Source organism: Lynx rufus, unplaced genomic scaffold, assembly GCF_022079265.1.
Source record: "Lynx rufus isolate CCGP_SWC_20201006 ecotype Redwood Valley unplaced genomic scaffold, mLynRuf1.p SCAF_21, whole genome shotgun sequence".
NCBI lineage: Eukaryota > Metazoa > Chordata > Mammalia > Carnivora > Felidae > Lynx > Lynx rufus.
The window spans coordinates 11,054,327-11,080,469 of NW_025814836.1; the positions used below are offsets into that span (position 1 = coordinate 11,054,327).

Here is a 26,143-nt window from a genome sequence, read left to right on the forward strand (position 1 = left end):
GCCAGGAGTCCTCGTCGTCCACAGTCACTTAAAAGCGGGCGGTGGCTCGCTCGCCGGGCAGGGATCGGAGAAGGGATGCCGGAGAGAGGTCCCTGTCGCTGCCCCGACACGCGCACCTAGAGCACCCGAGGGTCCTGGAGTCCATGGAAGGATATAGAAGTCTCCACTAAGTGAGCTAGAACTGGTCGCTTACAGGAGACTTCTCATCCCCAGTACTGGAAATCGGAGCCTTTCTATTTTTCTATGTAAAAAAAAAAAAAAAAAAAAAAAAAAATTATTGTAAAACATTTAATAAAATTTAAATATAATAAAATAAATTTAATAAAAATTAAATATACCAAAATTTAAAGCATATACCTCTATAAATCTAATATATGCACATTAACTTACACATACATAGATGTGCATTAAATATTCTATTTTAACTTGAACATAAATGCATATTCATTTGCCAGTGTTTCGATGTACATACAGCCAAAACTTTTCTTTTGATATGGGCTGACTAGAGTTTCACATTCTCCTTATACAAATTACCCACAAAGGACATAGTCTCCGCTTTCTGATATCATTTTCATTCTTTTGGAGTGAGACCTTAAAGAGATTTTGAAGTTCTCCGAGTGCAGAATTTTCCTAGACACTTCCTATCTTCCCAAACTTTATACAGTTGTCACCGCTACGCCTAATGTGACAGCTGCCTTTTTTCTAACCTCACACCTCAATTTGTCACCGAAACCACAGCTCTCTTTTGCACACTTGTGTGTCATTAGCTTTCATGACACTTATTCAAGTTACAAATGACAATAGCCAGTACAAGTGGTTTTGAGGGGCACGGGAACAAACACAGCTGGCCTTTGGTTGGAGCAGCCCTCGACTGGTGGGGACAGAAGTGCTTAGGGGAGGCCTGGAGAGTCATCCACTGGCTGGATATATTTTGCAGATGACATGGAAAGGTGGGTTAGTCAGCACATTGGTCCAGGGACAGTCCCTTGAGACACCTTCCAGGGCTCTCCTTGTGACAGGCATGAGTCTCCACAAATGGGGCTGAAGTGGCTCTTTGCTTTTCTGGAGCACCCATATCACAGACCCCCTTCCCCAGGTAGAAGTGAATATCTTTCAATTTAGAATCCCCCCCGCTTTCTGCCAAGGCTAAGTTGAGGGAGAAGGGAGGGCCAAGACATGGGGCAGGGACTCTGGACCCATGCTATCATTGTTCATCCTTCTCTCTTTCACCCAGGTGCACATCACACTTCTCCTTTGCTTGTCAGGCCACACAGCTGCTATGATGTCATTGCCCAGACCTGTCTGGGGATCTCATCAGTATGAGCATCTTTCCTGGACCACACTGGGACACGAGGGCACTGCGGGGTGGCTCGCACAGTTGCCTGAACTCAGCAGACAGCCATATATTTTCAATTCTTCAACTTGCCAGGATACCAGGGGTTCTGCTGGCCCACCTCTCCTGGCCAGGCAGGGTAGGAGACCTTCTCAGGGACTGGTGGGCCTTGATGTTTTCCTCTTTACTCATTAGGTTTTCCTTGCCCCGATGCCCTTCAGGGTCTTACATTTTGAAAGTCAAAACTTTCTCCCTACTTCTGCTCTAAATCCTGTCCTTGAGAAACGGCTGCTATTGGGTACAGCAGCCCAGTTTGGGAAGGAGTCATAGGGCACCAGGAAATAGCAAGAGAAAAGAAAAAGTACCACTGGTTAATCTCTCAAAATAATGTCCTGATGCATCACACTTAATTCTCACAAAACTGTAGCTCAGAGAAGTTGAGAGACTTGCCTGAGGACACACAGTTCCTAAATTTGGGAACAGAAGTATCAGAAGTTGTGACCGCAGGAGCAGACCTGAGCAGGCAAGGTCCGGCCAGGAAACAGAGGAGCATATTCAAAGGGAAGGGAGTGGCTAATGGGATGTAATGAGACTACAAAGGGGTGGATGGGATGCAGAAGTATCAGAATTAGCAAGAGCTAGAAGCCAAGAAGCCCTTAGCGCCCAAGGGACAGAAGGAGGGGAAAGTGTTGGCTGAGCCTGGAGGAGCCTGGAGCTCCGGAAGGGGGCCCCCTAGAGGAGCAGGAGCTGAATGCATCCCAGGAGGGAGCAGGTCAAGAAAAACCCAAACCTCTCTTCCTGCGTTCCCATTTCCTGCTGGTGCCTCCCATTGCGGAACCTGGAGTCACCGGGGCTTGGCAGTGGTGTGCTGGGGACAGCTCCTACCCGCTTGTGAGAGCCAATTGTTAAATTTTCAGGAATTTTGTGAGCCAGTTGTTAAACACAGCCATTGTGAAAAATAAGATTCTGGGGCGCCTGAGTGGCCCAGTTGGTTGAGCGCTGGACTCTTGATCCTGGCTCAGGTCATGATCTCGGCAGTTTGTGAGTTTGAGCCCCGCATGGAGCTGTGCACTGATGGCGTGGAGCCTGCTTAGGATTCTGTCTCTCCCTCTCTCTGCCCTCCCTCGCTTGCTCTCTCTCTCTCTCTCTCTCAATAAACAAGCAAACAAACTTTAAAAAAGAAAAGAAAAAACAAAATTCTAGTTCCCAGAGCGCCTTCAAGGAGAACGGGAATTTTCCCAGACTCCCGATAGGGGGCGCTGCGTGAGGATGGAGAACTCAGAAAGCGGCTTCAGGACCCCTTCAGGCAAAGGTCCCCTCCTCCAGTCTCCGTGAGAGGTGCTGTGGACGAGAAGCAGAGCGCAGAGTTTCATGGAGAGCCTTAGAAACAGGGGGGCTTGCATAGGGCTTGGGGAATGGGAACAGCAGGTCTTTTCTCTACTTGGAGGACATGGAACAGTATGCCCCAGGACCCATGGGCCTCCCAAGCTTGGGGGGACAATTGGGGAAGGGACATTAATGAATTTCCCTCAAATGGTTCGTCCCACCCCCACTCCATTGCTTGAGGGGAGGCAGAAAGCCAAAACAGAAATGTTTTCATGGCACGTTTTATTTTTTTAAGTTTTTTTTTTTAAGTTTATTTATTTTATTTTGAGAGAGAGAAAGTGACCTTGCAAGAGTAGGGGAGGGGCAGAGAGACAGACGGAGAGAGAGAATCCCAAGCAGGCTCTACACTGGCAAGGCTTGAACCCATGAATGTGAGATCATGACCTGAGCCGAAACCAAGAGTGGGACCCTTAACCAACTGAGCCACCGAGGTGCCCTTTCCTGGCAAGTTTTAAAGGCTTGAAGAAGACACCTGACTAGGTAAAAACCAGGGAGGAAATCCTGAGATGGAAGAGGAGGATGCTGAGGAAAGTTGGGGTTCCCAGGGGACAAGAAAAGATCCCTTAAGGCGAGGATGGGGAGGAGAGATGGAGGGGAGTCAGGAAAGCACAGTAATTTCTAGAGAGCTTCTACAGAGGGGAGCCTTGTACCCCTTCTGGGCAGCGTCCCAGGGAGACAGCAAAATCCCAGCTATATTGTGAGCTCCAAGAGCAGGGGCCTTGTGCCCAACTCCCCAGGTGCACCCTTGCTGGGGATGGCAGGCCTGAGGGGACAGGCTGCAGCCATGACCCGGAAAGCCTTTCACAGGAGCCCACCCCCCACGTGAGTGAGGCCAGGAGCCAGAGCACCACCCGGAAGTGGCAGAGGACCTGAGGGAGCCATTGAGACAGAGAGGGGATGACTCCAGCAGAGCCCCCACCAGCTTGAAGACGCCTTTTGTAAACATTAGAAGAAGGTAGATGAGGGGCGCCTGGGCGGCTAAGTTGGTTAAGCATCTGACCTCAGCCCAGTTCGTGATCTCATGGTTCATGAATTCGAGCCCCATGTTGGGCTCTGTGCTGACGGCTCAGATCCTGGATCCTGCTTTGGATTCTGTGTTTCCCTCTCTCTCTACCCCTTCGCCACTCACACTCTGTGTCTCTGTCTCTCAAAAATGAATAAATGTTTTTAAATTTTTTTAATAAAAAAGAAAAAAGATGAAAAAGCCAGAGGTACATGGCCTGGCCAGTCGGTAGTTCCTCGGTGCAAAGAAAAAGGTATCCCTTTCTCAGGATGGAAGTGGTCCTGCACCTACACCCACAGCCCAGCAAGCACACCACAGGCTGGATTTCAATCCTACTTATCCCATCATCCAGGTATGTTTATGCAGTGGACAACCTGCTCAACTGTCCATGGTGGCCCACTGTCCCAGCCTCTGCCTATGTGGATGAAGACCAAAGGCTCTATGGGATGGAGTGGAAAGCTGGTGGCTGCCAGCACAGACAGGTGACACAAGGTCAGACAGCCCCCACCTCAGTGCCTTGGCATTGTATAAGTCCTCAACAATTCTAGTGTGGCCCCAAGGAAGGATAGAACCTTGAACTGATAGAGATTGAGTTTTCATCACCCCGACGGAAATTGGAGCCCTAAATAGAAATCAGGTTGTGATCTTTAAAAAAAGCAAATCTGTTGTTATTTCCTACACACCCCAGTCTGGTCTGGGAGGCATACCAGCCCCCTGCAGGTCTGGCTAGGTAGCAAATGAACCACATGGGGCAAGGGAAATGCAGTGGATCTGAGCTGGGCACAGTGGTATAGACTAGACGGAGCTGCTTCGCGTCCTGGCCCTTACTGTCAGCACGACCTTGGGCACAACCACCTCTCTGAGCCCATTTGCTTATCCAGGTAGCAATGCAGACAAAATAACACATGGAGAGCCTCCGGGTTGGACAAGCACAGCCCTTACCATATGCCAGGTATGGTTCTGAGGGCTTTATGCAGATTAACTCACATCATCAGCACAGCAACCTATAAAGTAGGTACGAGCAACTCTATTCTAATGATGAAGACACTGAGCCACAGAGCATTCAACTTCCCCAAAGCCACACAAGTAAAAAGTAGCAGGATTAGAGCCCTCCCTACTCCTCCTACCCAACCCCCTAGACTGCCTCTTATACTGTGTGAAGCTTGTCTCACTCTGCTTGGTGCACACCCAGAAAATATGGGTCATCCTCCTGGGTCATCCTCATTGGTCATCCCCATTCCAGGAATCACACAGAAGTTTCTGTGTCAGGAAGGCCAGGGAGACATGCCCAGGACCCAGAGGGTCAAGGCAGATGACAGCTCAGCAGAGTCCACAGCTGAATGGGGCTAAGGGGCAGGTGAGCAGGGTTGGACTATCCTTGAACCTTCCAGACTCCGTCTCTTCATTTGGATGGTGAGGATAACTCCTCTCTCACAGGACTGCTACAAGGACTAAATAAGAGCATATAAAGTCATTCAGGACACAGCGTCTTTATGCCCTACTTCACTTAAAAAAAAACTATTTGACAGGGAGCCTGGGTGGCTCAGTTGGTTGAGTGTCCGACTTTGACTCAGGTCATGATCTCGGGGTCTGTGAGTTCGAGCCCTGCATCAGGCTCTGTGCTGACAGCTCAGAGCCTGGAGCCTGCTTCAGATTCTGTGTCTCCTTCTCTCTCTGCCTCTCCCCGCTCATGCTCTGTCTCTCTCTCTGTCAAAAATAAATAAGCATTTTAAAAAATTAAAAAAATAAAACTATTTGAATCCAGCCGCTCCTCTTGGAGCCCAGAGTGTTCCCCACTCTGTCTCGGCTCTCTGGCTATTTCAAGAAGGCTGATTATTTGTTTCTCACTGTTTCATAGGAGCAAGGCAGGTGTTTATTGGGGTATAGGCTGCCTTTTTAAAAGATGCAAAAATAGCATTTGGCATATGAAAAAAATGTGCAGTAACTTAACCTGCATCACCTCCCTCTCTTAATTTGGAAAGTCATGTCATTTACACTACAAATGAACTTGGGAAGGGCCCCACATGGCAGCAAGACCTCCCCTGGTTAATCTTCCCAAGAGAAACAAGACTCACATTTCATCCTAAGAACTAAAAAAAGAAGTATCTCCCATCAAAGAGGAACAGCACGTTTGCTATTACTGCCCTTAAAAACACATTTTCCACGGAGTTCATTAGTGGTGGCCAAGATCAGATTATTCAGAAGCTAGTTGTGGAGCCCCTTTTCTGTGTTGGAGGCCGGGCTGGGCCCAGGGGACACTTTGCAGAGGGAGACACAGCCCGTTTCCTCATGGACTCGGGGTCTGGGGAGTGCAGAGGCTTTGGGAAGGCTGCTGTCTCTCCTCAGTGCCCCTGCGTATGCCTCCTGTCTTTGTTGGCAACAACCAATCACTCGGCAAGACTTCTCTTTGTCTCCAATCCAGTCTTGTGGCTTTAAATACCAACAACATGTCAATGACCCTCAAATGTATGACTCCATCCCAGATTGTTCTTCTGAGCCTGTTGTGTCTTGATTCAGGCCTCTGTTTATGACATGACCACCGTATGTCCCTACTCTAACAGGAGAGCCATGAGGGTGCTTTGGGTCCCTGAATATCAATGGTAATTTGGAGCTGGGTACTCAGCCACTTTGGAAAGAAGTGGTGTTCCCCTTTCTCCAGTACGAATGGCTGTCATCCCTTGGGGGGAGACCCAATGGAACACAACTGTATTTGGTTGCCATGGAGTTTGCTAGGTACATTCTTCACTGGATGGGTTCTGGGTCTGAGAACTGACTCAGGCCTGGAAATTAGGCCATGACTTATCATAAGAAGATTGGGTGATGACTTAGTGTAGGGGTGGTTTTGATTAGGTATTTATTAGTGATGTTCTTGTCAGCAGCCCCATTTATCTTTCCCCTAGGAACACTGTGTTCTATGAATCATCTCTGTAGATCCCTTAGGTCATCTCCCCTACCCCAGCTTGCCATTCCAACATTGCGGCTCACTATGTAATTGTACTCAACATGCTTCTGAAACTTACAAGGCTGCCACCTGCCCTCCGCTCGGCCTGTATCCACGGTATGTCAGTGGTGCCTGGATTAGCACTAGCAGCATCACCTAGGAACTTTCTAGAAATGTACATTCTCTAGCCCCAAACCCAGACATCCTGACTCAAATTCTCTGTATTCTGACAAGCACTCCGGTTGATTTTAATGCATGGTAAAGGTTGAGCACTACTGCTCATCCCCACCAGAGAAGCCAGTTCTAAATCCTCTCCTAATGTTTGTCCATCCTTCTACAGAAGACAGCCAACGATGCCTTGTCCCTCACCCATGTGTGCTTTGTCACTTTGGTAGATGGAATGTGTGGGGAAATAAATTCAAGAATTCTTTTACTTACATAAATCGGTTAGAAAAAAGCTTAGGACTGAAAGCCACCACCACGGGGCAAAAACGCCCAAGGTTAGTTAGTAAGATATTGTAACGGGATCATGAGAAACTTGTTATATCACCTGCAGGAAATTACTTTTCATCTGGCACCAATGTACCGTGATCACAAACACCACTTGCCCCCCAGAGCCTTTGCTTCTTACTCACACAAGTTAATGATTACTATCTGATTGTCTTCTTCACATTCACCACATGTATAAGATCTTGTTTTCTTCATGTTCACCACGTGTGTAAGATCTTGAGTGCTTAATAAATACAGAGACGAGGGGCGCCTGGGTGGCGCAGTCGGTTAAGCGTCCGACTTCAGCCAGGTCACGATCTCGCGGTCCACGAGTTCGAGCCCCGCGTCAGGCTCTGGGCTGATGGCTCAGAGCCTGGAGCCTGCTTCCGATTCTGTGTCTCCCTCTCTCTCTGCCCCTCGCCCATTCATGCTCTGTCTCTCTCTGTCCCAAAAATAAATAAACGTTGAAAAAAAAATAAATAAATAAATACAGAGACGAAACCCGTGCTCGGGACTCTTGTCTCCTCCCAGACATTAGCCTCTCTCATATTCAATTCTGCATCCACTTTCTTGCTGGACAAGAGAGAACTCCAGATTCATAGTCTGGGACAGGAATGTCCACATGGCCTCCAAGTAACGTGGCCAGTCTGGTGAGTTTCTAGTGTAAGCCCACTTTTGCTATTTTGTTCCCTTCCCCCAAGCTGCCCCCATCCTCCTGACATCTCTACTTTATTTAATGTGGGCCAGCCCAGCAGCATACTGGCACAGACACCCAGGGCTCTTGCCACAGAAGAGTGCCCCTACACCAATAGACTTCCCCTGACCCAGCTTTCCAGCTGGTCCTGACCCAGCACCCAGCTTGTCCCTGCTGGCAGCCAGGACCTGTAACACCTTTGGGGTAGAACTCCTCACCTTCCTATGCAGGCCCATCAGGTTTGCTCAGATTTCTCCCTAGTATAGATCTGGGGGCCAAGAAGAAGGTGGCGGTCAACCCTAAAGAGCAAGCATTGTTCTGGCAGGCACCTGCCTCATATGTGCCCTCTGCATCGTCTTCTTACAGGAGGCAAGAGGGGGCTCTATATTCCAGCAGTGGGAATGGGTCACTTCTGCAGGTGTGGGGTAAGGTGGAGGCCCAAGCTTCTTACCTGCAGTACCCAGGTACCCCCATCCCAAAGCTCTGAGTCCCACTCCTTCCCCATCAGGGCCCTTACTTCAACATAGGAGACGTGCCTGGAATGAGAACCCAGGGTTCCCAGAAGGAATGCCTCCTTTAAGCTCATGTACTCTGCCTCATCTTCCCTTCTATCTGCCTTCTGCCTGCAGGAGAACAACGAACTAGGTGCTCTAACCCTCACACTTTACTTTATTTATTTATTTATTATTATTTTTTTAAATATGGAACGCTTCACGAATTTGCATGTCCTCCTTGCTCAGGGGCCATACTAATCTTCTCTGTATCGTTCCAATTTTAGTGTATGTGCTGCCGAAGCGAGCACACACTTTACTTTAAATCATTGAGCAGTAGTGATTGCTCAATGGCCATCACTGAAATGGCAATACTCAGATGGAATTTTTCTCTCTTATTCACTCAGTGGCACTTAGCAAATCACTGGTTTCCAGTCTTTCTAGTTACCATTTTCTCCAGACCTCTCCCAAAAGCCTCCCTTCTGCCTGTACCCTGTCCCAGTTCATTAAGGTCTTAGGAATCATACCCTGACAGCATGCCAGGAACTATCAATACTTTTACCTACTAGCAGAGAACAATCCAAAAATGATGTTAAGAAAACAATTCCAGAGGTGACAGGGCGGCTTAGTCGGTTAAGCGTTTGACTCTTGGTTTCAGCACAGGTTATGATCTCAGGGTTTATAAGATTGAGCACTGCATCAAGCCCTGTGCTGACATTGTGGAACCTGCTTGGGATTCTCTCTCTCCCTCTCTCTCTGCCCCTGCTCAGCTCACATACTCTAAATAAATAAATGAATAAATAACACTTCCATTTCCAATGACACACACAAAGAAACTTAGGGATAAAGTTAACTAAAGAATGTAAAGTTTGAACCCCGGAAATTGCAAAACGTTATTGAAGTAAGCTAAAGAAGACTTAAGTAAATGGAAAGACATCCCATGTTCATGGATTGGAAGATTTCATATTGTTAAAATGCCAAAACACACACACACACACACACACACACACACAACCTATGTGTACATACATACCTATATTATTTTTCTATCTATCATCTAGCTAGCTAGCTATCCAGAAACATGAGTGCATACTGATGCTTCCAATTCCAACCCACCTGGCTCATTAGAGCCTTCCTTCCCTCTTTGCTTATTTGTAACTTCCTCCTCTAACAGTGAGAAGCCTAGCTCTCATTATCTACAATATATTAACCTATTTGTTCAACCCTAGTGTACATGTAGTTTCTATGCAGTCTCTTTAAAACCTAAGTCAGATTGGGGCGCCTGGGTGGCGCAGTCGGTTAAAGCGTCCGACTTCAGCCAGGTCACGATCTCGCGGTCCGTGAGTTCGAGCCCTGCGTCGGGCTCTGGGCTGACGGCTCAGAGCCTGGAGCCTGTTTCCGATTCTGTGTCTCCCTCTCTCTCTCTGCCCCTCCCCTGTTCATGCTCTGTCTCTCTCTGTCCCAAAAATAAATTAAAAAAACGTTGAAAAAAAAAATTTAAAACCTAAGTCAGATTACTCCTCTGCTCAAAATCCTCCCATACCTCCTCATTTCACTCAGACTAAATCCAAAATTCTTGACCTCCTATGGCCCAAGGCCTTACAAGACATAGATCGCTAATACATATTGATCTGCTCTCCCTTGTGCTTTTGCTCTAGATACTTCGGCTTCCTTACTGCATCCCAGAAGCTGAGGTACTAGAAGGGGGTTTGACTGAAAAGAGGGAAATAAGAGAACTTCTCAGGGGTAGCAGAACTATTTCCTGCTTTGACTTTGGTGGTGGTAACACCACTGCATACGTTTGTCAAAATTCCTTGAACTACATACTTAAAATGAAAACCTCTTATTGTATATCAAGTACACCTCAATAAAGTTGATTTTTTAAAAAAAATATAGTGTTTATTTTTTGAGAGAGAGAGAGAGAGTGAGTGAAGGAAGGGGCAGAGAGAGTGGGAGACACAGAATCAGAAGCAGGCTCCAGCCTCCGAGCTGTCAGCACAGAGCCTGACACAGGACTCGAACTCATGAACTGTGAAATCATGATCTGGGCCAAAGTCAGAAGCTTAACCGGCTGAGCCATCCAGGTGCTCCAATAAAGTCGATTTTTTAAAAAATACATTTATATGGAGCATTATCATTCATTTGAAATGTCAGTTATATGTTTCTAAAATATTTTTAAATAAACATAGAACAGGTAAGATTTTCCATGTTTGCATCCACTTCTGCCTTTTCACCGTGATATGTTTTCTGTAGTGAACTCTGTTGGGTTTTAGCAGAGAATCCAACATGATTGGTTGGAGTTGGCCTTCTCTCTCTTCTCACAGTGATCAAGGAATGTTTATTCCTTTTCCCTATGATATTTAAACTTTTTTCAATGTTGGTTTGGGTCTACAAATTTAATATTATGACTCATTAATGAGGTCTTAACGATAACTTCAGAACTCCTCATCTAAATGATGCCATCTACAATTTTAATCAACATTGACCTGGCAGCTGTCAACATCTGTGGGTTTTCTAAATGTGATGGCTAATGGGTCAGGTATGAAACATTCTGTAATTGACCTCTTCTACTCATCCCTTTGCCCCCACTTTTCTGAAGGTTCTTGGCCTGTCTCAGGAAAATGCAGCCCCAAACCTTAGCCCATACTTCTAACCTCTTAGCACCTGCTCAGGAGTAAATCTCAAAGACCAACTCACGGGCAGGTAAATCAGTGGGCAAAGGTGATTCTCCAAAATGAACAGACATTGACTCACCAACTGGACTTAAAATTTTCTCCGCTGATTTTAGGGATTGTTTGATGACATAGACAGCCATGGTCAGGCAGCTGCGTTAATTTCTTGATCAGAGTATGAGCTCCACCAGTAAAAACAGCAATGGCAGCTAAAAACAGCAATGGCAGCTAAGGCAAGTGGCACTCTCAGAAAAGCCACCAGAGTCCTCCTTCCAAACATCCTCAAATTCTAATCATCAGTAGCCAAGAAAGTGATTCAGAGCTTGGGCCTGTGACTAATAGCCTCATAGAGGTAGATTTGGAGACATCAGAGTCAAATCATGGACTCTCCGTCCAGCCCCATCCCATTTGTCCCTGTTGGTCTAAATCCATCCATACTTCCAGGCCCAACTCAATGTCACTATTTCCACAAATCCTTCACCAATGGCGCCTGTGACTACAGGTCTTCCTTTGAACTCTATGGTCTTCAGTTGTAACCCCGGGGAAATGTTCTCCATTCTCCCGGGTAATCTCATTCAGTGTATTCTGTTCCTTACCACTCCTCTGACCTCATGGGCAGGGATTGTGATTATATTCTTCACCCTAAATCTCCACACCTTGTTTCTGATAATCTCTGAATAAGTAAGATGAGTAGTTGCTAAATTGAAAAGTCCTAAAATATGGGAAGTTCAGGTTCAAGTCCTGGTTTGGGTATTCAACAATGGTATGGTCTTGGCCAACTCACTCCATGTCTCTGGGTTGCAGCTTCCTTGGCTGTAACTGACAGAACTAAACTATGTTATCTCAAAGGTTCTGTGGTATCCAGCCCCCACAATGGCTCCCAGTGATCCTACTTTCTGTTATTCAGTCCTTCATTGTTCTAAGGAGAGTGGGCATCACACTTGAGTTTGGGTTATAAAAGGTACTGGCTTTATTCTTTGTCACTCTTTCTCTCCTTTGGATCACCTACTCTGGGAAGGGTCAAATGCCATGTCATAAGGCCTAGGAAACAGCCTTCAAGAAATGAAAGACTGCCAACAGAATAGGAGTGAGCTTGGAAATGGATTCGCCAGTCCCAGTCAATCCTTAAGATGACAGTAACCTGTTCCACAGCTTGACTGCAGCCCCATGAAAGAACCCAACCCAGAACAACCCCACTAAGCCACTCTCCTGGACTCCTGAGCCTCAAAAACTGGGAGATAAGAAATACTTGTTGATTTGAGATCATCTGTTATACAGCAAGAGACAACAAATATGAACTGTTTCAGGCTCTAAAACCCCATAAGCCTAAAGTCGGTGTTTTGAAGTATAGCTATTACATTCAGGAAAAAGCCTGATTTATAACAATTGTCAATCTTTCCCCTCCCACCCCAGCCAGAATCCATAAAGAGAGAATACAAAACATGTCAAAATATATTTTCAAGGAACAATATTTATTTTATCTATGTCTGTAAGAGTTCCCAAAGCTATGTTGATTTTGCTTCACCGACTCCTTTATTTCACAGATGAGGGTGAAAATACAGATAAATTAGGTGATGGCAATAATGCAAATGTTCTTCATTTTTGCAATATTTGCATTTCTTCTGTGGTGAATAAAAACAAGGTACAGGCTTTGCCTTGTTTCTCTCCAGGTTAATCTTGAGAAATCTGTCCTGAGCAGTGGTATTGCTTATGCACGTCTAGCTGTGTGGCCATGAGCCCAGGAAAATCCCAGGGCAGCCCAGGAAAAAGGACAGTGTATGAAGTCACCTTCAGAAAAATAGCTGAAGGCTGGAGAGGGACAGCTTGGCAAAGGGGCCACCATGTCAGTCTGGATTAAGAAAAGACTTTTGAGGGGCGCCTGGGTGGCTCAGTCTGTTGGGCGTTGGACTTCGGCTCAGGTCATGATCTCACAGCTTGTGGGTTTGAGCCCCACATCAAGCTCTGTGCTGACAGCTCAGAGCCTGGAGCCTGCCTTGGATTCTGTGTGTGTCTCTCTCTCTGCCCCTCCCCTGCTCACTCTCTCTCTCTCTCTCTCTCTCAAAAAAAATAAATAAATAAACATTAAAATTTTTTTTTAAAAAAAAAAAGAGAAAAGAAAAGACTTTTTAGGGGCGCCTGGCTGGGTCAGTCAGTAGAGCGTACAACTCTTGATCTTGGGGTTATAAGTTTGAGATATCTACATTGGGTATAGAGATTACTTAAAAAATAAAATAAAAACCTTAAAAAAATAGAAAAGAAAAGCGTTTTGACATTACAAAAAGTGGTAAGACTGAAAAAAAAAAACCCAAATATCACATGATTTCACTTATATGTGAAATCTAAAAGACAAACAAACAAATAGAAACAGACTCATGAATACAAAGAACAAACTGGTAGTTGCCAGAGGGGAGGGGGGTGGAAGGATGAGCAAAATGGGTAAAGGAGATTAAGAGGTACAAACTTCCAGTTATGAAATAAATAAGTCAGGGCACCTGGGTGACTCAGTCAGTTGAGATTCTGTCTCTTGATCTCAGATCAGGTCTTGGTCTCAGGGTCGTGAGTTCAAGTTCCACATTGGCTCTGTGCTGGGCATGAAGCCTACTTAAAAAATAATATAAGATAAAATATGTAAGTCATAGAGATGGAAAGTACAGCATGAGGAATACAGTCTATAATAGTGTAATAATGTTGTGTGGTGACGGATGGTAACTACACTTACCTTGGTGAGCATTGTGTTACACAATAGAATTGTCAAATCACTGGGGCGCCTGGATGGCTCAGTCAGTTGAGTGTCCGACTTCCAATCAGGTCATGATGTCACGGTTTGCGAGCTCAAGCCCCGCATCAGGCTCTGTGCTGACAGCTCGGAGCCTGGAGCCTGCTTTGGATTCTGTGTCTCCCTCTCTCCCTGCCCTTCCCCCACTCATGCTCTATCTCTCTCTGTCTCAAAAATAAATACACATTTTAAAAAATTAAAAAAAAAAAAGAATTGCCAAATCACTGTGTCATATACCCAGAACTAATACATTGTATTGTAGAGCAACTATACTTCAATTTTTAAAAATCAATGAGAAAAAAAAAAAAAACAATAAATGGCAAGAAGTGATTTTCTGTTTAAAATGAGCCCACAGTCCCATGAGAGACAGGGGGGCGGGGTGGGCAGGAAATTAACAGCATGGTCAGTAAAGGAGGTGCGTGGACCCTGGCTGTGGGCATGAGCAGGAGTAGTTCCCCAAGTGAAAGCAAACAGCTGATGGCTTTAGGAATCTGGGTGGGAAAGAAGTGAAGTAATGTTTGGAGGAGTGGAAAAAGGGGCTAGGAGACAAAGGAGAACGTCTGAAACTAGTAAATCACATTAGGAGGTCTATTTGACTCATTCACATATGCCTGGATTGGACGCCTCCTGAAGGACGTCAGCAGTCTATTGAAAGGATGGAAGTGAATGTGAAAAGGAAATTAGGAAATGAGGCATGGGGGGTGGGGGATGAGTCTGGGAGATTAAAAGTGTATTCCTCTGAAAGCATCTGCTTCATCGAACAGGGTGCTATTGCAATATTTTCTTATATAAGTAATACTGATAATTAGAGAAGCCTCATCAGGTTTTGGTATTTCTACTGAATAAAGGAGGAGGCTGGGCAAAAAAATAAAAGGTGAGAGGGCAGAGGGCTGAGGGAGGAGCTGACGGGACGCCCAGCCTTTTGGTCAAGACTTACAGGAGACTCAAGACCAGAGGGTGATTTGGTTTGGCTGCAAACCTATGGATTCCAGCAAATCTGGCTACTTCACCAAGAGGGCTGAGGCAGAGCCCTTGCTCTTCCTAAGAGGTCCTTTTCCAAATCAGTCCACACACAGCTGAACACACTCTTGCTCCTTTTTACGGGTGTTTCCTTTGTTAATGGAATAAAGATACGTTTGAGGAATGAATAGCAGAAAAATCCAGTCAAAATGGAAATACAGTAAAACCTTGGATTGCGAGCAACTTGTTCTGCAAGTGTTCCACAAGAGGAGCAAACATTTCTAATAAATTTTGACTTCATAAACGAGCTATGTCTTGCAATGAGAGTAGTATGGGATGCCAAAAGTCACATGATCGCAAGTGAGCCAATGGCTCTTGAAACTCGCCTTGAGGGGCGCCTGGGTGGCGCAGTCGGTTAAGCGTCCGACTTCAGCCAGGTCACGATCTCGCGGTCTGTGAGTTCGAGCCCCGCGTCAGGCTCTGGGCAGATGGCTCAGAGCCTGGAGCCTGTTTCCGATTCTGTGTCTCCCTCTCTCTCTGCCCCTCCCCAATTCATGCTCTGTCTCTCTCTGTCCCAAAAATAAATAAAAACGTTGAAAAAAAATTAAAAAAAAAAAAAAAAGAAACTCGCCTTGATATACAAGTGCTTTGGATGACAAGCATGTTTCTGGAATGAATTATGCTCACAAACCAAGCTTTTACTGTACTAGGGGATGGAGTTTTGGAAGATATGCAAAGGTGGGCATTTTTTAGCACTTTAAAGAGCAGTTTCTCCCCCTTATATTTGTACAGCACAGGAGGATTATTTTTTCTGAAGCTGAGTCTCGGGATGGTTGTGATAATAATTGTGAAAGTATCTTAACTATTCTTTTACTGGGGACGGAAACACATATCTCACTTATTCTACCAACGTAACTGTCGAGAAGAAAGGAAGCAAATGTCACTGACATTTTGCAGCAACAAAACGAAGCCCCAGAGTTTTTTTAACACCTTGTTCAGTGTGACAGGATGGGTCAGAGTGACTCATGGGGTAACAAGTTCCAAGAGATGTCTTGGGTCCTAGGTATGCTTTTTCACTGGGACCATGTTTGGGGTCCCCACAGAGATCTCAGTGATAAGCAGCAGATCCAAAACAGTTAGGTCTTCGCCCGCCTGCTGAGTTAGTGAAAGTACCTGGTGCAAAGATAACCTAAGGTAACACATAAACCCCAAAACAAGTTTTGTTGAACTTTGTAAAGCAAGACACCATGTTAGGATGCCTGAGAAGACGTGATTATAGAGTCAGGTGGAGATTAGGTCATTATCTGGGGTTAGATTGCACATGAGGCATGACAGACACAGGGCTGATCCTGGGGGTGAGAGAGGATAACGGTGGAAGTAACAGCTGAACCCCTTCCCCATTCCATCAGCAAAGTTTTCCCTCATGCTCAGGGAAGGGATGACTCGGCAGAAAGAAAGAAAAAGGAAAGATTCAAGCACTGGCCTTGGCTTTTCGGTTGGTTGTGGGAGTTACAGAAGGAGCCGTGGCATATGCAACAGATCCAGGAAAACTCTACTTGAGGAAAAATGTATGTTTTGCTCTCTACCCTTGGTCCCTAGACTAGAAAAGATTTCCCACACTTGAAGAGTTGCTGAGGACACCAGGAGTAGAGTGGTGGTTTCCAAGGAAGGGCTTCTGTGCCCTGATCCTTTGGGCCCTGCCCCAGGCAGAGGAACCCCAGGAAGGTTGGGGCATCCCAAAGGACAGGGGATTGGTTGGGGAAAGTGACAAGATTCCAGAGGAAATTTCTGACTGTCACAGTGAATCTAAACAGAAAGGCTTTGGACGAGAGGAGCTAATATTGTTAAGCTGTGGGTCTGTCCATCCCAGATATTTAGCTATTGGACACAAAGCAGTCCAAAATGGCTTCTGATGCCTGAGGTAGACACTGCCAGCATGACAGGATGTACTGGGTGTCATCTTCTTGGTGCCCCGATGGGAGTGGGGAGGAAGGGAGTAAGTCCACAAGTGGTCAGGGATCATTATAGACAGAACTGGGGAAGATGAACAGGTAGGGAGAGATGTAGGGTGCCTTCAAGGAACTGGAACCCATTTGGGAAATTAAAATATTGTAGGGTCATAAAAACTATGTACACCCCCACTAGAGATGTGTGAGACTTGGTTGTGTTATGAAATATCAATTTAATTCATATTTTTAAATATCAATTTGCAAGCAATTATCTCCTTTTCCAAAAGGCACTGAGTTTAGAAAGACTCATATAGGACAATGTGATAAAAATCAGTGCATGTGTCAGGTTTCCAGCCCACTGCTTAAAAAATATTCTAATAAATGAAAATACATAATGTGTAACTAACACCCTGGTTATCAGAGAACCAAGTGGAGATGTGGACAGAGAAAAGTCCACGTGTAAAGCCATTAGCTTTTCTGATATGTTCCACCAATGTCATTGTTCAGGCCCTGTTGAAATAATACTGGCATGTGGCTTTTCTTTCTGATTTACTTAGCAATTTATAATGGGAACAAATATCTTTGTATGTCACATGAAAGAATTGGGGGCAATTGATGAATGCTTTTCTTATCATCTCGCTCCATTGTCCATCATAGCTAATAATTTATTTACTTACAGTAAAGGAAGTCATCCAAGAATGAATGAATTCTACTGTCATTCATACTATCAACTCCTAGTACTTCTAGTCAAGGATGGAAAAGCCACCGCCAACAAATTTGAGGGTATGGTGAAGATCCAAGGGAGTACTGTATATAGCTGGTGAATCAAGGAAACATAGGATACCCAGGAACTAAAACCAAAAGGCATGGTAGCCTAGCAGGAAAACTCAAGCCTATAAATACCCAAGACAAACACCCCTGGGGTTGGCCTCTGTCTGGAGGAACTCCAGCTCTTCTGTCTTTATAAAGTGGCTTTAGTAGCTTGTGGGTAGCAAAAGAAATATACTGCTCTGTTCGGTCCCAAAGGTGTTTTGAGTTTTTGAAGTATGTTTTTTTTTTTAATTTTTAATATGAAATTTATTGTCAAATTGGTTTCCATGCGACACCCAGTGCTCATCCCAAAAGGTGCCCTCCTCAATGCCCATCACCCACCCTCCCCTCCCTCCCACCCCCCATCAACCCTCAGTTTATTCTCCCTCCCTCTCTAACCTTTTTTTTTCTTCCCCTCCCCCTCTAACCTTTTTTTTTTCTTCCCCTCCCCGATGGACTTCTGTTAAGTTTCTCAGGATCCACATAATATGGCATCTGTCTTTCTCTGTATGACTTATTTCACTCTCCAGTTCCATCCACGTTGCTACAAAAGGCCAGATTTCATTCTTTCTCATTGCCACGTAGTATTCCATTGTGTATATAAGCTACAATTTCTTCATCAGTCCATCAGTTGATGGACATTTAGGCTCTTTCCATACTTTGGCTATTGTTGAAAGTGCTGCTATAAACATGGGGGTACAAGTGCCCCTACGCATCAGCACTCCTGGATCCCTTGGGTCAATTCCTAGCAGTGCTATTGCTGGGTCATAGGGTAGATCTATTTTTAATTTTTTGAGGAACCTCCACACTGTTTTCCAGAGCGGCTGCACCAGTTTGCATTCCCACCAACAGTGCAAGAGGGTTCCCGTTTCTCCACATCCTCTCCAGCATCTATAGTCTTCTGATTTGTTCATTTTAGCCACTCTGACCGGCATGAGGTGATATCTCAGTGTGGTTTTGATTTGTATTTCCGTGATGAGGAGCGACGTTGAGCATCTTTTCATGTGCCTGTTGGCCATCTGGATGTCTTCTTTAGACAAGTGTCTATTCATGTTTTCTGCCCATTTCTTCACTGGATTATTTGTTTTTTGGGTATGGAGTCTGGTGAGTTCTTTGTAGATTTTGGATACTAGCCCTTTGTCTGATATGTCATTTGCAAGTATCTTTTCCCATTCCATTGGTTGCCTTTTAGTTTTGGTGATTGTTTCCTTTGCAGTGCAGAAGCTTTTTATCTTCATGAGGTCCCAATAGTTCATTTTTGCTTCTAATTCCCTTGCCTTTGGGGATGTGTCAAGTAAGAAATTGCTGCAGCTGAGGTCAGAGAGGTTTTTTCCTGCTTTCTCTTCTAGGGTTTTGATGGTTTCCTGTCTCGCATTCAGGTCCTTTATCCATTTTGAGTTTATTTTTGTGAATGGTGTTTTAAATGAAACATGAAAGAGCGCAAATCCTAACTGCACGCTACTCACATGAGCACACTGGGGACACACCCAGTTGCAGTATCAAGATCAGGAAACAGAAGATAGCCAGCATCCAGAAGCCTCCCTCATCTCCCCTCACAGGCACGACCCCCAGCCCCCACTCCCCCCTTTAAAACCATAGACTAGTATAGTCAGTATAATAGAACCACAGAGTATGCATTCTTACATATCTGACTTCTTTCATTCAACATAGCAGTGTTTGTATGTCACAGCCAAGAACTGGAAACAACCCAAATGCTCGGCAACAGAAATAATAAGTGAGTAAATCGCAATCTATTCATATGAAGTAATACAACACAGCAACCAAAATGAACAACCTGTTGCTACATGCAGCAGCATGGATTAGTTTCACAGACATAATGTTGAGCTAAAGAAGCCATATTCAAACAAATATGCAATTCAAAAACAAATAAAAGTAAGCTATGCGGTTAGAAGTCAGAGCTGTGGTTCCCCTTAGAGGTGATGAAAAGAGTAACGTCCCAGGAGTTTTTCCATATTTCCAATTGCAGTCATTAGAATGGGTGTATGAGAGTAAAGGTTTAAGTGTTGGATTGGCGGTTGTTTTAGACTTATGGTTTTACAAGGTCGTGATTGCTAGTGAGGTCGAATACTTTTTGGTTTATTGGCTACTCTTTCGTGACATGTTTGTTCACATCTTTTGCCCATTTTTCTGTAGGGTTTTGTGTGTTTTGCTCATTGATTTCTTTTTTTCTTTTTTACATTTTCTGGACGTAAGTCCTCTCATATCTATGGTTATACCTCCCTGGTTACATGTATTACAAATACCTTCTCCTGCTCTGGGACTTGCCTTTTCTCCTTCTTGACGGTGTCTCTTTAAAATTGAGATAAAATTCCCATCACCCATGTAACCCATCCCCCCACCTACCTCACCTCCAGCAAGCCTCAGTTTGTTCTCTATATTTAAGAGTCTCTTATGGTTTGCCTCCCTCTCTGCTTTTATCTTCTTTTTCCTTCCCTTCTCCCATGTTCATCTGTTGAGTTTCTCAAATTCCACATATGAGTGAAATCGTATGATATCTGTCTTTCTCTGACTGACTTATTCCATCCACGTTGTTGCAAATGGCAAGATTTTGTTGTTTTTCATCACCGAGTAGTATTCTATTGTATGTATATACCACAGCTTCTTTGTCCATTCATCAGTTGATGGACATTTGGGCTCCTTCCATACTTTGGCTATTGTTGATAGTGCAGCTATAAACATTGGGGTGCATGTGCCCCCTTCGAATCAGCACTTTTGTTTGGATAAATTCCTTGTAATGCAATTGCTGGGTCATAGGGTGGTTCTATTTTTAATTTGTTGAGGAACCTCCATACTGTTTTCCAGAGTGGCTGCACCAGTTTGCAATCCCACCAACAGTACCAAAGTGTTCCCCTTTCTCTGCAGCCTTGCCAACCTGAGTTGTTAATTTTAGTCATCCTGACCATTGGGAGGTGGTAGCTCAATGTGGTTTTGATTTGTATTTCCCTGATGATGGGCATTAAGGAAGGCACTTTTCAGGATGAGCCCTGGGTGTCATAGGTAAGAGATGCATCACTGGGTTCTACTCCCGAAGCCAAGACTACATTGTATGTTAACTAACTTGAATTTGAATAAATAGAAAATGAATTAAAAATAAAGAGATAAGCAAAAAATTAAAAACAAGTTGAAATGATATTTTAGACATACTGGATCAAATAAAATATATCATTAAAATAAAAAAATTGAGATAAAATTCACATGCCATAAAATACACCTATTTGAAGTATACATTTCAGGCTCCTCCCTCTGACCACTGCTCCTCGAACCGGTGTGGCCTGCATCCTCCTTCTCTATTACTTCCTACAGCTCTCCAGTTATCCTCCAATTGGCCCTCCGGAACTGGGGCGGTGACTCCCTGTGCTTTGGGACTGGAGGTGCCTTCTGCATGCCCAGCACCTACTGGGGCTCAGGCAGCCGCGCTGTGTCCAGGTCCTCTGCCCAATTTGCATCCTTATCTTCCTGGAGGGGCTACAGCAGCAGCTTGGCAGACAGCCTGGCCGGGTCCGACAGGCTGCGGGCGGGCAATGAGAAACTCACCATACGGAACTTCAATGGGCTTCTGGCTTCTACCTGGAGAAGGTGCACGCCCTAGAGGAGGTCGAGGGAGATCTGGAGGTGGGATCTGAGACTGGTACCAGAAGCCGGTTGCAGGCCTGCCCACAACTACAGCCCCTACTTCAAGACCATCAAGGAGCTGCAGGACAAGATTCTTGTGGCCACCATTAAGCACTCCAAGATTGTCCTGCAGATTGACAATGCCTGTCTGGCTGCAGATGACTTTCCAACAAGGTCTGGGCTAGGAGGCCGACATAATGGCCTGCGCGGGGTGCTGGATGAGCTGACCCCAGCCAGGACCAACCTGGAGATGCAGATCGAAGGCCTGAGGGAGGAGCTGGCCGACCTGCAGGAGAACCAGCAGAGGAAATCAGTGCCCTGGGGGGCCAGGTGGGTGGCCAGGTCAGTGTGGAGGTGGATTCTGCTCTGGAGATCGACCTTGTCAGAATCCTGGGCGACACGAGAAGCCAATATGTAGAGAAGCAAGACAGAGGTCACTGACCAGTGGCACGGCAGGCTCAACTAAGCAGGAAAGTCCCCCCTGGAAGGCACGCTGGTGGAAACAGAGGCCCGCATTGGAGCTCCACTGGCCCAGATCCAGGCACTGGTCGGTGGTATTGAAGCCCAGCTGAGCGATGTGCCTGAGGACACCCAGCGGTAGAACCAGGAGCACCAGCAGTTCATGGGCATCAAGTCGTGGCTGGAGCGGGAGATTGCCACCTACCCCCGCCCAAAAGGCCAGGACATCCACTGCAACAATCTGCCCACTCCCAAGGCTCTCTGAGTCTGGCAGCCTCCTGGGCTTCCTGCTGTCCTGCAGAGGGGTTCCCCTGAGCAGGGGCATGGGTGGTGGGGGACCCCACCTTTAGATTTTCCCCTGACCTGGCAATAAAGCTTTATGGCTCAAGGGAAAAAATAACAAAGTGTACATTTCAGTCCACGCTCGTACATTCATCTCCACATCTAATTCCAGAACGTTTCGTCAGCCCAAAAGATACCCCATTCCCATTAGATGTCGCTTCTTATTCCATCTTCTTCCCATCCTCGGCAACCACTAATTCATTTCTTGTCCCTGTGGATTTGCCTATTCTAAACACTTCCTAGAAAGAGAATCGTACAATATGTCTTATTTTCTGTCTGGCTCCTATCACTTGACAAAATGGTTTCAAGGTTCATCCACATTACTGCATCTACCAGAACTTCATCCCTTTCTATGGCTGAATACTATTCCAGTGTATGGATATAACAGCTTATGGTCATCAGTTCATCAGTTGATGGAAATTTGGGTTGTTCTCACTTTTTGGCTGTTATGAATAATTCATGTACAAGTTTCTGCATGAACATACGTTTTTAATTCTCTTGGATTTAAAACTAGGAGTGGAATTTCTGGGTTATATGGGAACTTCATGTTTAACTTTTTAAGGAATGGCCAGACTGCTCAAAAATAGCCTCACCCTTTACATTCTCACTAGTAAGATACGAGGATTCCTGGGGTGCCCAGGTGGCTCAGTCAGTGAAGTGTAGACTCTTGATTTTGGCTCAGACTCATGACCCCAGCGTCATGGGATCGAGCTGGACATGGGCTTCATTATGGGCATGGAGCCTGCTTGAGGTTCTCTCTCCCAGGGCACCTGGGTGGCTCAGTCTGTTAAGTGTTCGACTTCTTGGTTTCGGCTCAGGTCATGATCTCACGGTTCATGAGATTAAGCCACATCGGGCTCTGCACTGACAGCATGGAGCCTGCTTAGGATTCTCTCTCCCTCTCTCTCTACCCCTCCCCTGCTGGTGCTTGCTCTCTCTCCCTCTCAAAAATAAACAAACAAACAAACATTTTTTTAATATGAACTTTATTGTCAAATTGGTTTCCATACAACACCCAGTGCTCATCCCAACAGGTGCCCTCCTCAATGCCCATCACCCACCCTCCCTTCCCTCCCACCCCCCATCAACCCTCAGTTTGTTCTCAGTTTTTAAGAGTCTCTTATGGTTTTGCTCCTCCCACTCTAACCTTTTTTTTTCCTTCCCCTCCCCCATGGTCTTCTGTTAAGTTTCTCAGCATCCACATTAAGAGTGAAAACATATGGTATCTGTCTTTCTCTGTATGACTTATTTCACTCTCCAGTTCCATCCACTTTGCTACAAAAGGCCAGATTTCATTCTTTCTCATTGCCACGTAGTATTCTATTATGTATATAAGCTATAATTTCTTTATCCATTCATCAGTTGATGGACATTTAGGCTCTTTCCATACTTTGGCTATTGTTGAAAGTGCTGCTATAAACATGGGGGTACAAGTGCCCCTATGCATCAGCACTCCTGGATCCCTTGGGTCAATTCCTAGCAGTGCTATTGCTGGGTCATAGGGTAGGTCTATTTTTAATTTTTTGAGGAACCTCCACACTGTTTTCCAGAGCGGCTGCACCAGTTTGCATTCCCACCAACAGTGCAAGAGGGTTCCCATTTCTCCACATCCTCTCCAGCATCTATAGTCTCCTGATTTGTTCATTTTAGCCACTCTGACTGGCGTAAGGTGATATCTCAGTGTGGTTTTGATTTGTATTTCCGTGATGAGGAGTGACGTTGAGCATCTTTTCATGTGTCTGTTTGTCAGCTGGATGTCTTCTTTAGACAAGTGTCTATTCATGTTTTCTGCCCATTTCTTCACTGGATTATTTGTTTTTCGGGTATGGAGTTTGGTGAGTTCTTTGTAGATTTTGGATACTAGCCCTTTGTCTGATATGTCATTTGCAAGTATCTTTTCCCATTCCATTGGTTGCCTTTTAGTTTTGGTGACTGTTTCCTTTGCAGTGCAGAAGCTTTTTATCTTCATGAGATCCCAATAGTTCATTTTTGCTTCTAATTCCCTTGCCTTTGGGGATGTGTCAAGTAAGAAATTGCTACAGCTGAGGTCTGAGAGGTCTTTTCCTGCTTTCTCCTCTAGGGTTTTGATGGTTTCCTGTCTCACATTCAGGTCCTTTATCCATTTTGACTTTATTTTTGTGAGTGGTGTAAGAAAGTGGTCTAGTTTCACCCTTCTGCATGTTGCTGTCCAGTTCTCCCAGCACCATTTGTTAAAGAGACTGTCTTTTTTCCATTGGACATTCTTTCCTGCTTTGTCAAAGACAGTTGGCCATACATTTGTGGGTCCAATTCTGGAGTCTCTATTCTATTCCATTTGTCTATGTGTCTGTTTTTATGCCAATACCATACTGTCTTGATGATTACAGCCTTGTAGTAGAGGCTAAAGTCTGGGATTTTTAAAAAAGGATTTTCTTTCTTTCTCCCTCTTAGCCCCTCCCCTGTTTGTGTGTGTTCTCTCTCTCAAAAAATAAATAAAGAAAATAAAATAAATTTTAAAAAAGATATGAGGATTTCCATTTCCCCACATTCTTGCTAACACTTGTTTATTGTCTGTCTCTTTGGTTATGCCATCCTGAAGGATGGGAAGTGGTATTTCATTGTGGTTTTGATTTGCATTCTCCTAATGACCAACGATGTTTAGCATCTTTTCATGTACCTTCTGGCCTTTTGTACATCTTCTTTGGAGAAATGTCTATTCAATTCCTTTGCCTATCTTTAAATTGGGTTGTTTTTTCATTATTGAGTAATAAGAGTTATTTATATTCTGGACACAAGTCCGTGTCACATATATAATTTGCAAATATTTTCTTCCATTCTGTGGGCTGTCTTCTCACTTTCTTGAGAGTGTCCTTTGAAGTACAAGATTGTTAATTTTGATGAAGTCTAATTTATCTATTGTTTTCTTTGGTTGCTTTTGATTTTGGTGTTATATCTAAGAAACCATTGCCAAATCCAAGTTCATTCAGGTTTATACCTATGTTTTTCTTCTAAGGTTTTGTAGTTTTGAGTTTTAGCTTTGGTCTATGATCCATTTGGAGTGAATTTTGGGTATGGTGTGAGGTAGAGGTCTGATTTCATTTCTTTGCATGTGGATATTCAGTTGTCCCAGCATTATTTGTTGAAAAGATTATTTATTCGCTTATTGAATTACCTTGGCATCCTTGTCAAAATCAAATTACCATAAATATAAGGGTTTATTTCTCAATTCTATTCCATTGATCTATATGACTATACTTATGCCGGTACCACACTGTCTTGATTGCTATAGCTTTGTAGTAAGTTTTAAAATTAGAAAGTATACATCTTCTTTTTTTTTTTCTAAAATTGTTCAGGCTATTCTGAGTCTCTTGAATTTCTGTATCAGCTTGTCAATTGCTCCAGAAAAGGCAGCTGGGATTTTGATATGAATTATGTTGAATCTGTTGATCAAATTGAGGAGTGTTCCCATCTTTACAACATTAAATGTCCCAATCCATAAACATGGGATGTCTTTCCATTTATTTAGGTCTTCTTTAATTTCTTTCAACAGTATTTTGTAGTTTTTAGTATGGAAATTTTGCATCTCTTTTGTTAAATTTATGCCTAAGTATGTTATTTCCTGTGATGCAATTGTAAATGGAATATTTTAAATTTTATTTCCAGATTAGTCATTGCTAGTATATAGAATACAACTGTTTTTTTTTTTATCTTTTGATCTTCTATCCTGCAACCTTGCTGAACTCATTATTATCTCTAGTGGATTTCTTAATATGTATTACTTAAAATTTTCTATATGTAAGATCATGCCATCTGCAAAAAGAGAGAGTTTTAATTCTTCCTTTTCAATCTGGATGCCTTTTATTTTACTTTCTTGCCTAATTGCCCTGATTAGAACCTCTAGAACAATGTTGAATAGAAGTGGTGGGAGTAAAAAACTCTACTTTGTTCCTGATTTTAGGAGAATGTTACGTCTTTCACCATTTCACCATTAGGTCTTTCTACCTTAAGTATAGTATTAGTTGTGGGGTTTTCACAGATGTCCTTTATCAAACTGAAGAAACTCCCTTCTATTTCTAGTTTGTTGAGTGTTTTTTTCAGGAAAGGGTATTGGATTTTGTCAAATGCTTTTTCTGTAGCTATTGAGATGATCATATTGTTTTTATTTTTTATTCTATTCTCTTTTGTTCTAATATGATATAATACATTATTTGATTTTCTTATGTTGA

The 26,143-nt window shown here is 44.3% G+C and overlaps 1 non-coding gene and 1 pseudogene across 1 annotated transcript; one reads left to right on the plus strand and one right to left on the minus strand.

Moving 5' to 3' along the window:
- Nucleotides 1–8,541: 8,541 nt before the first annotated feature.
- LOC124517498 (U6 spliceosomal RNA) lies at nt 8,542–8,648 on the minus strand. Its single transcript, XR_006963497.1, has one exon. It is a non-coding gene; the product is annotated as a U6 spliceosomal RNA (small nuclear RNA).
- Nucleotides 8,649–16,788: 8,140 nt separating this feature from the next.
- LOC124517432 (keratin, type I cytoskeletal 19-like) lies at nt 16,789–21,861 on the plus strand (annotated as a pseudogene).
- The last annotated feature ends 4,282 nt before the right edge of the window (nt 21,862–26,143 follow it).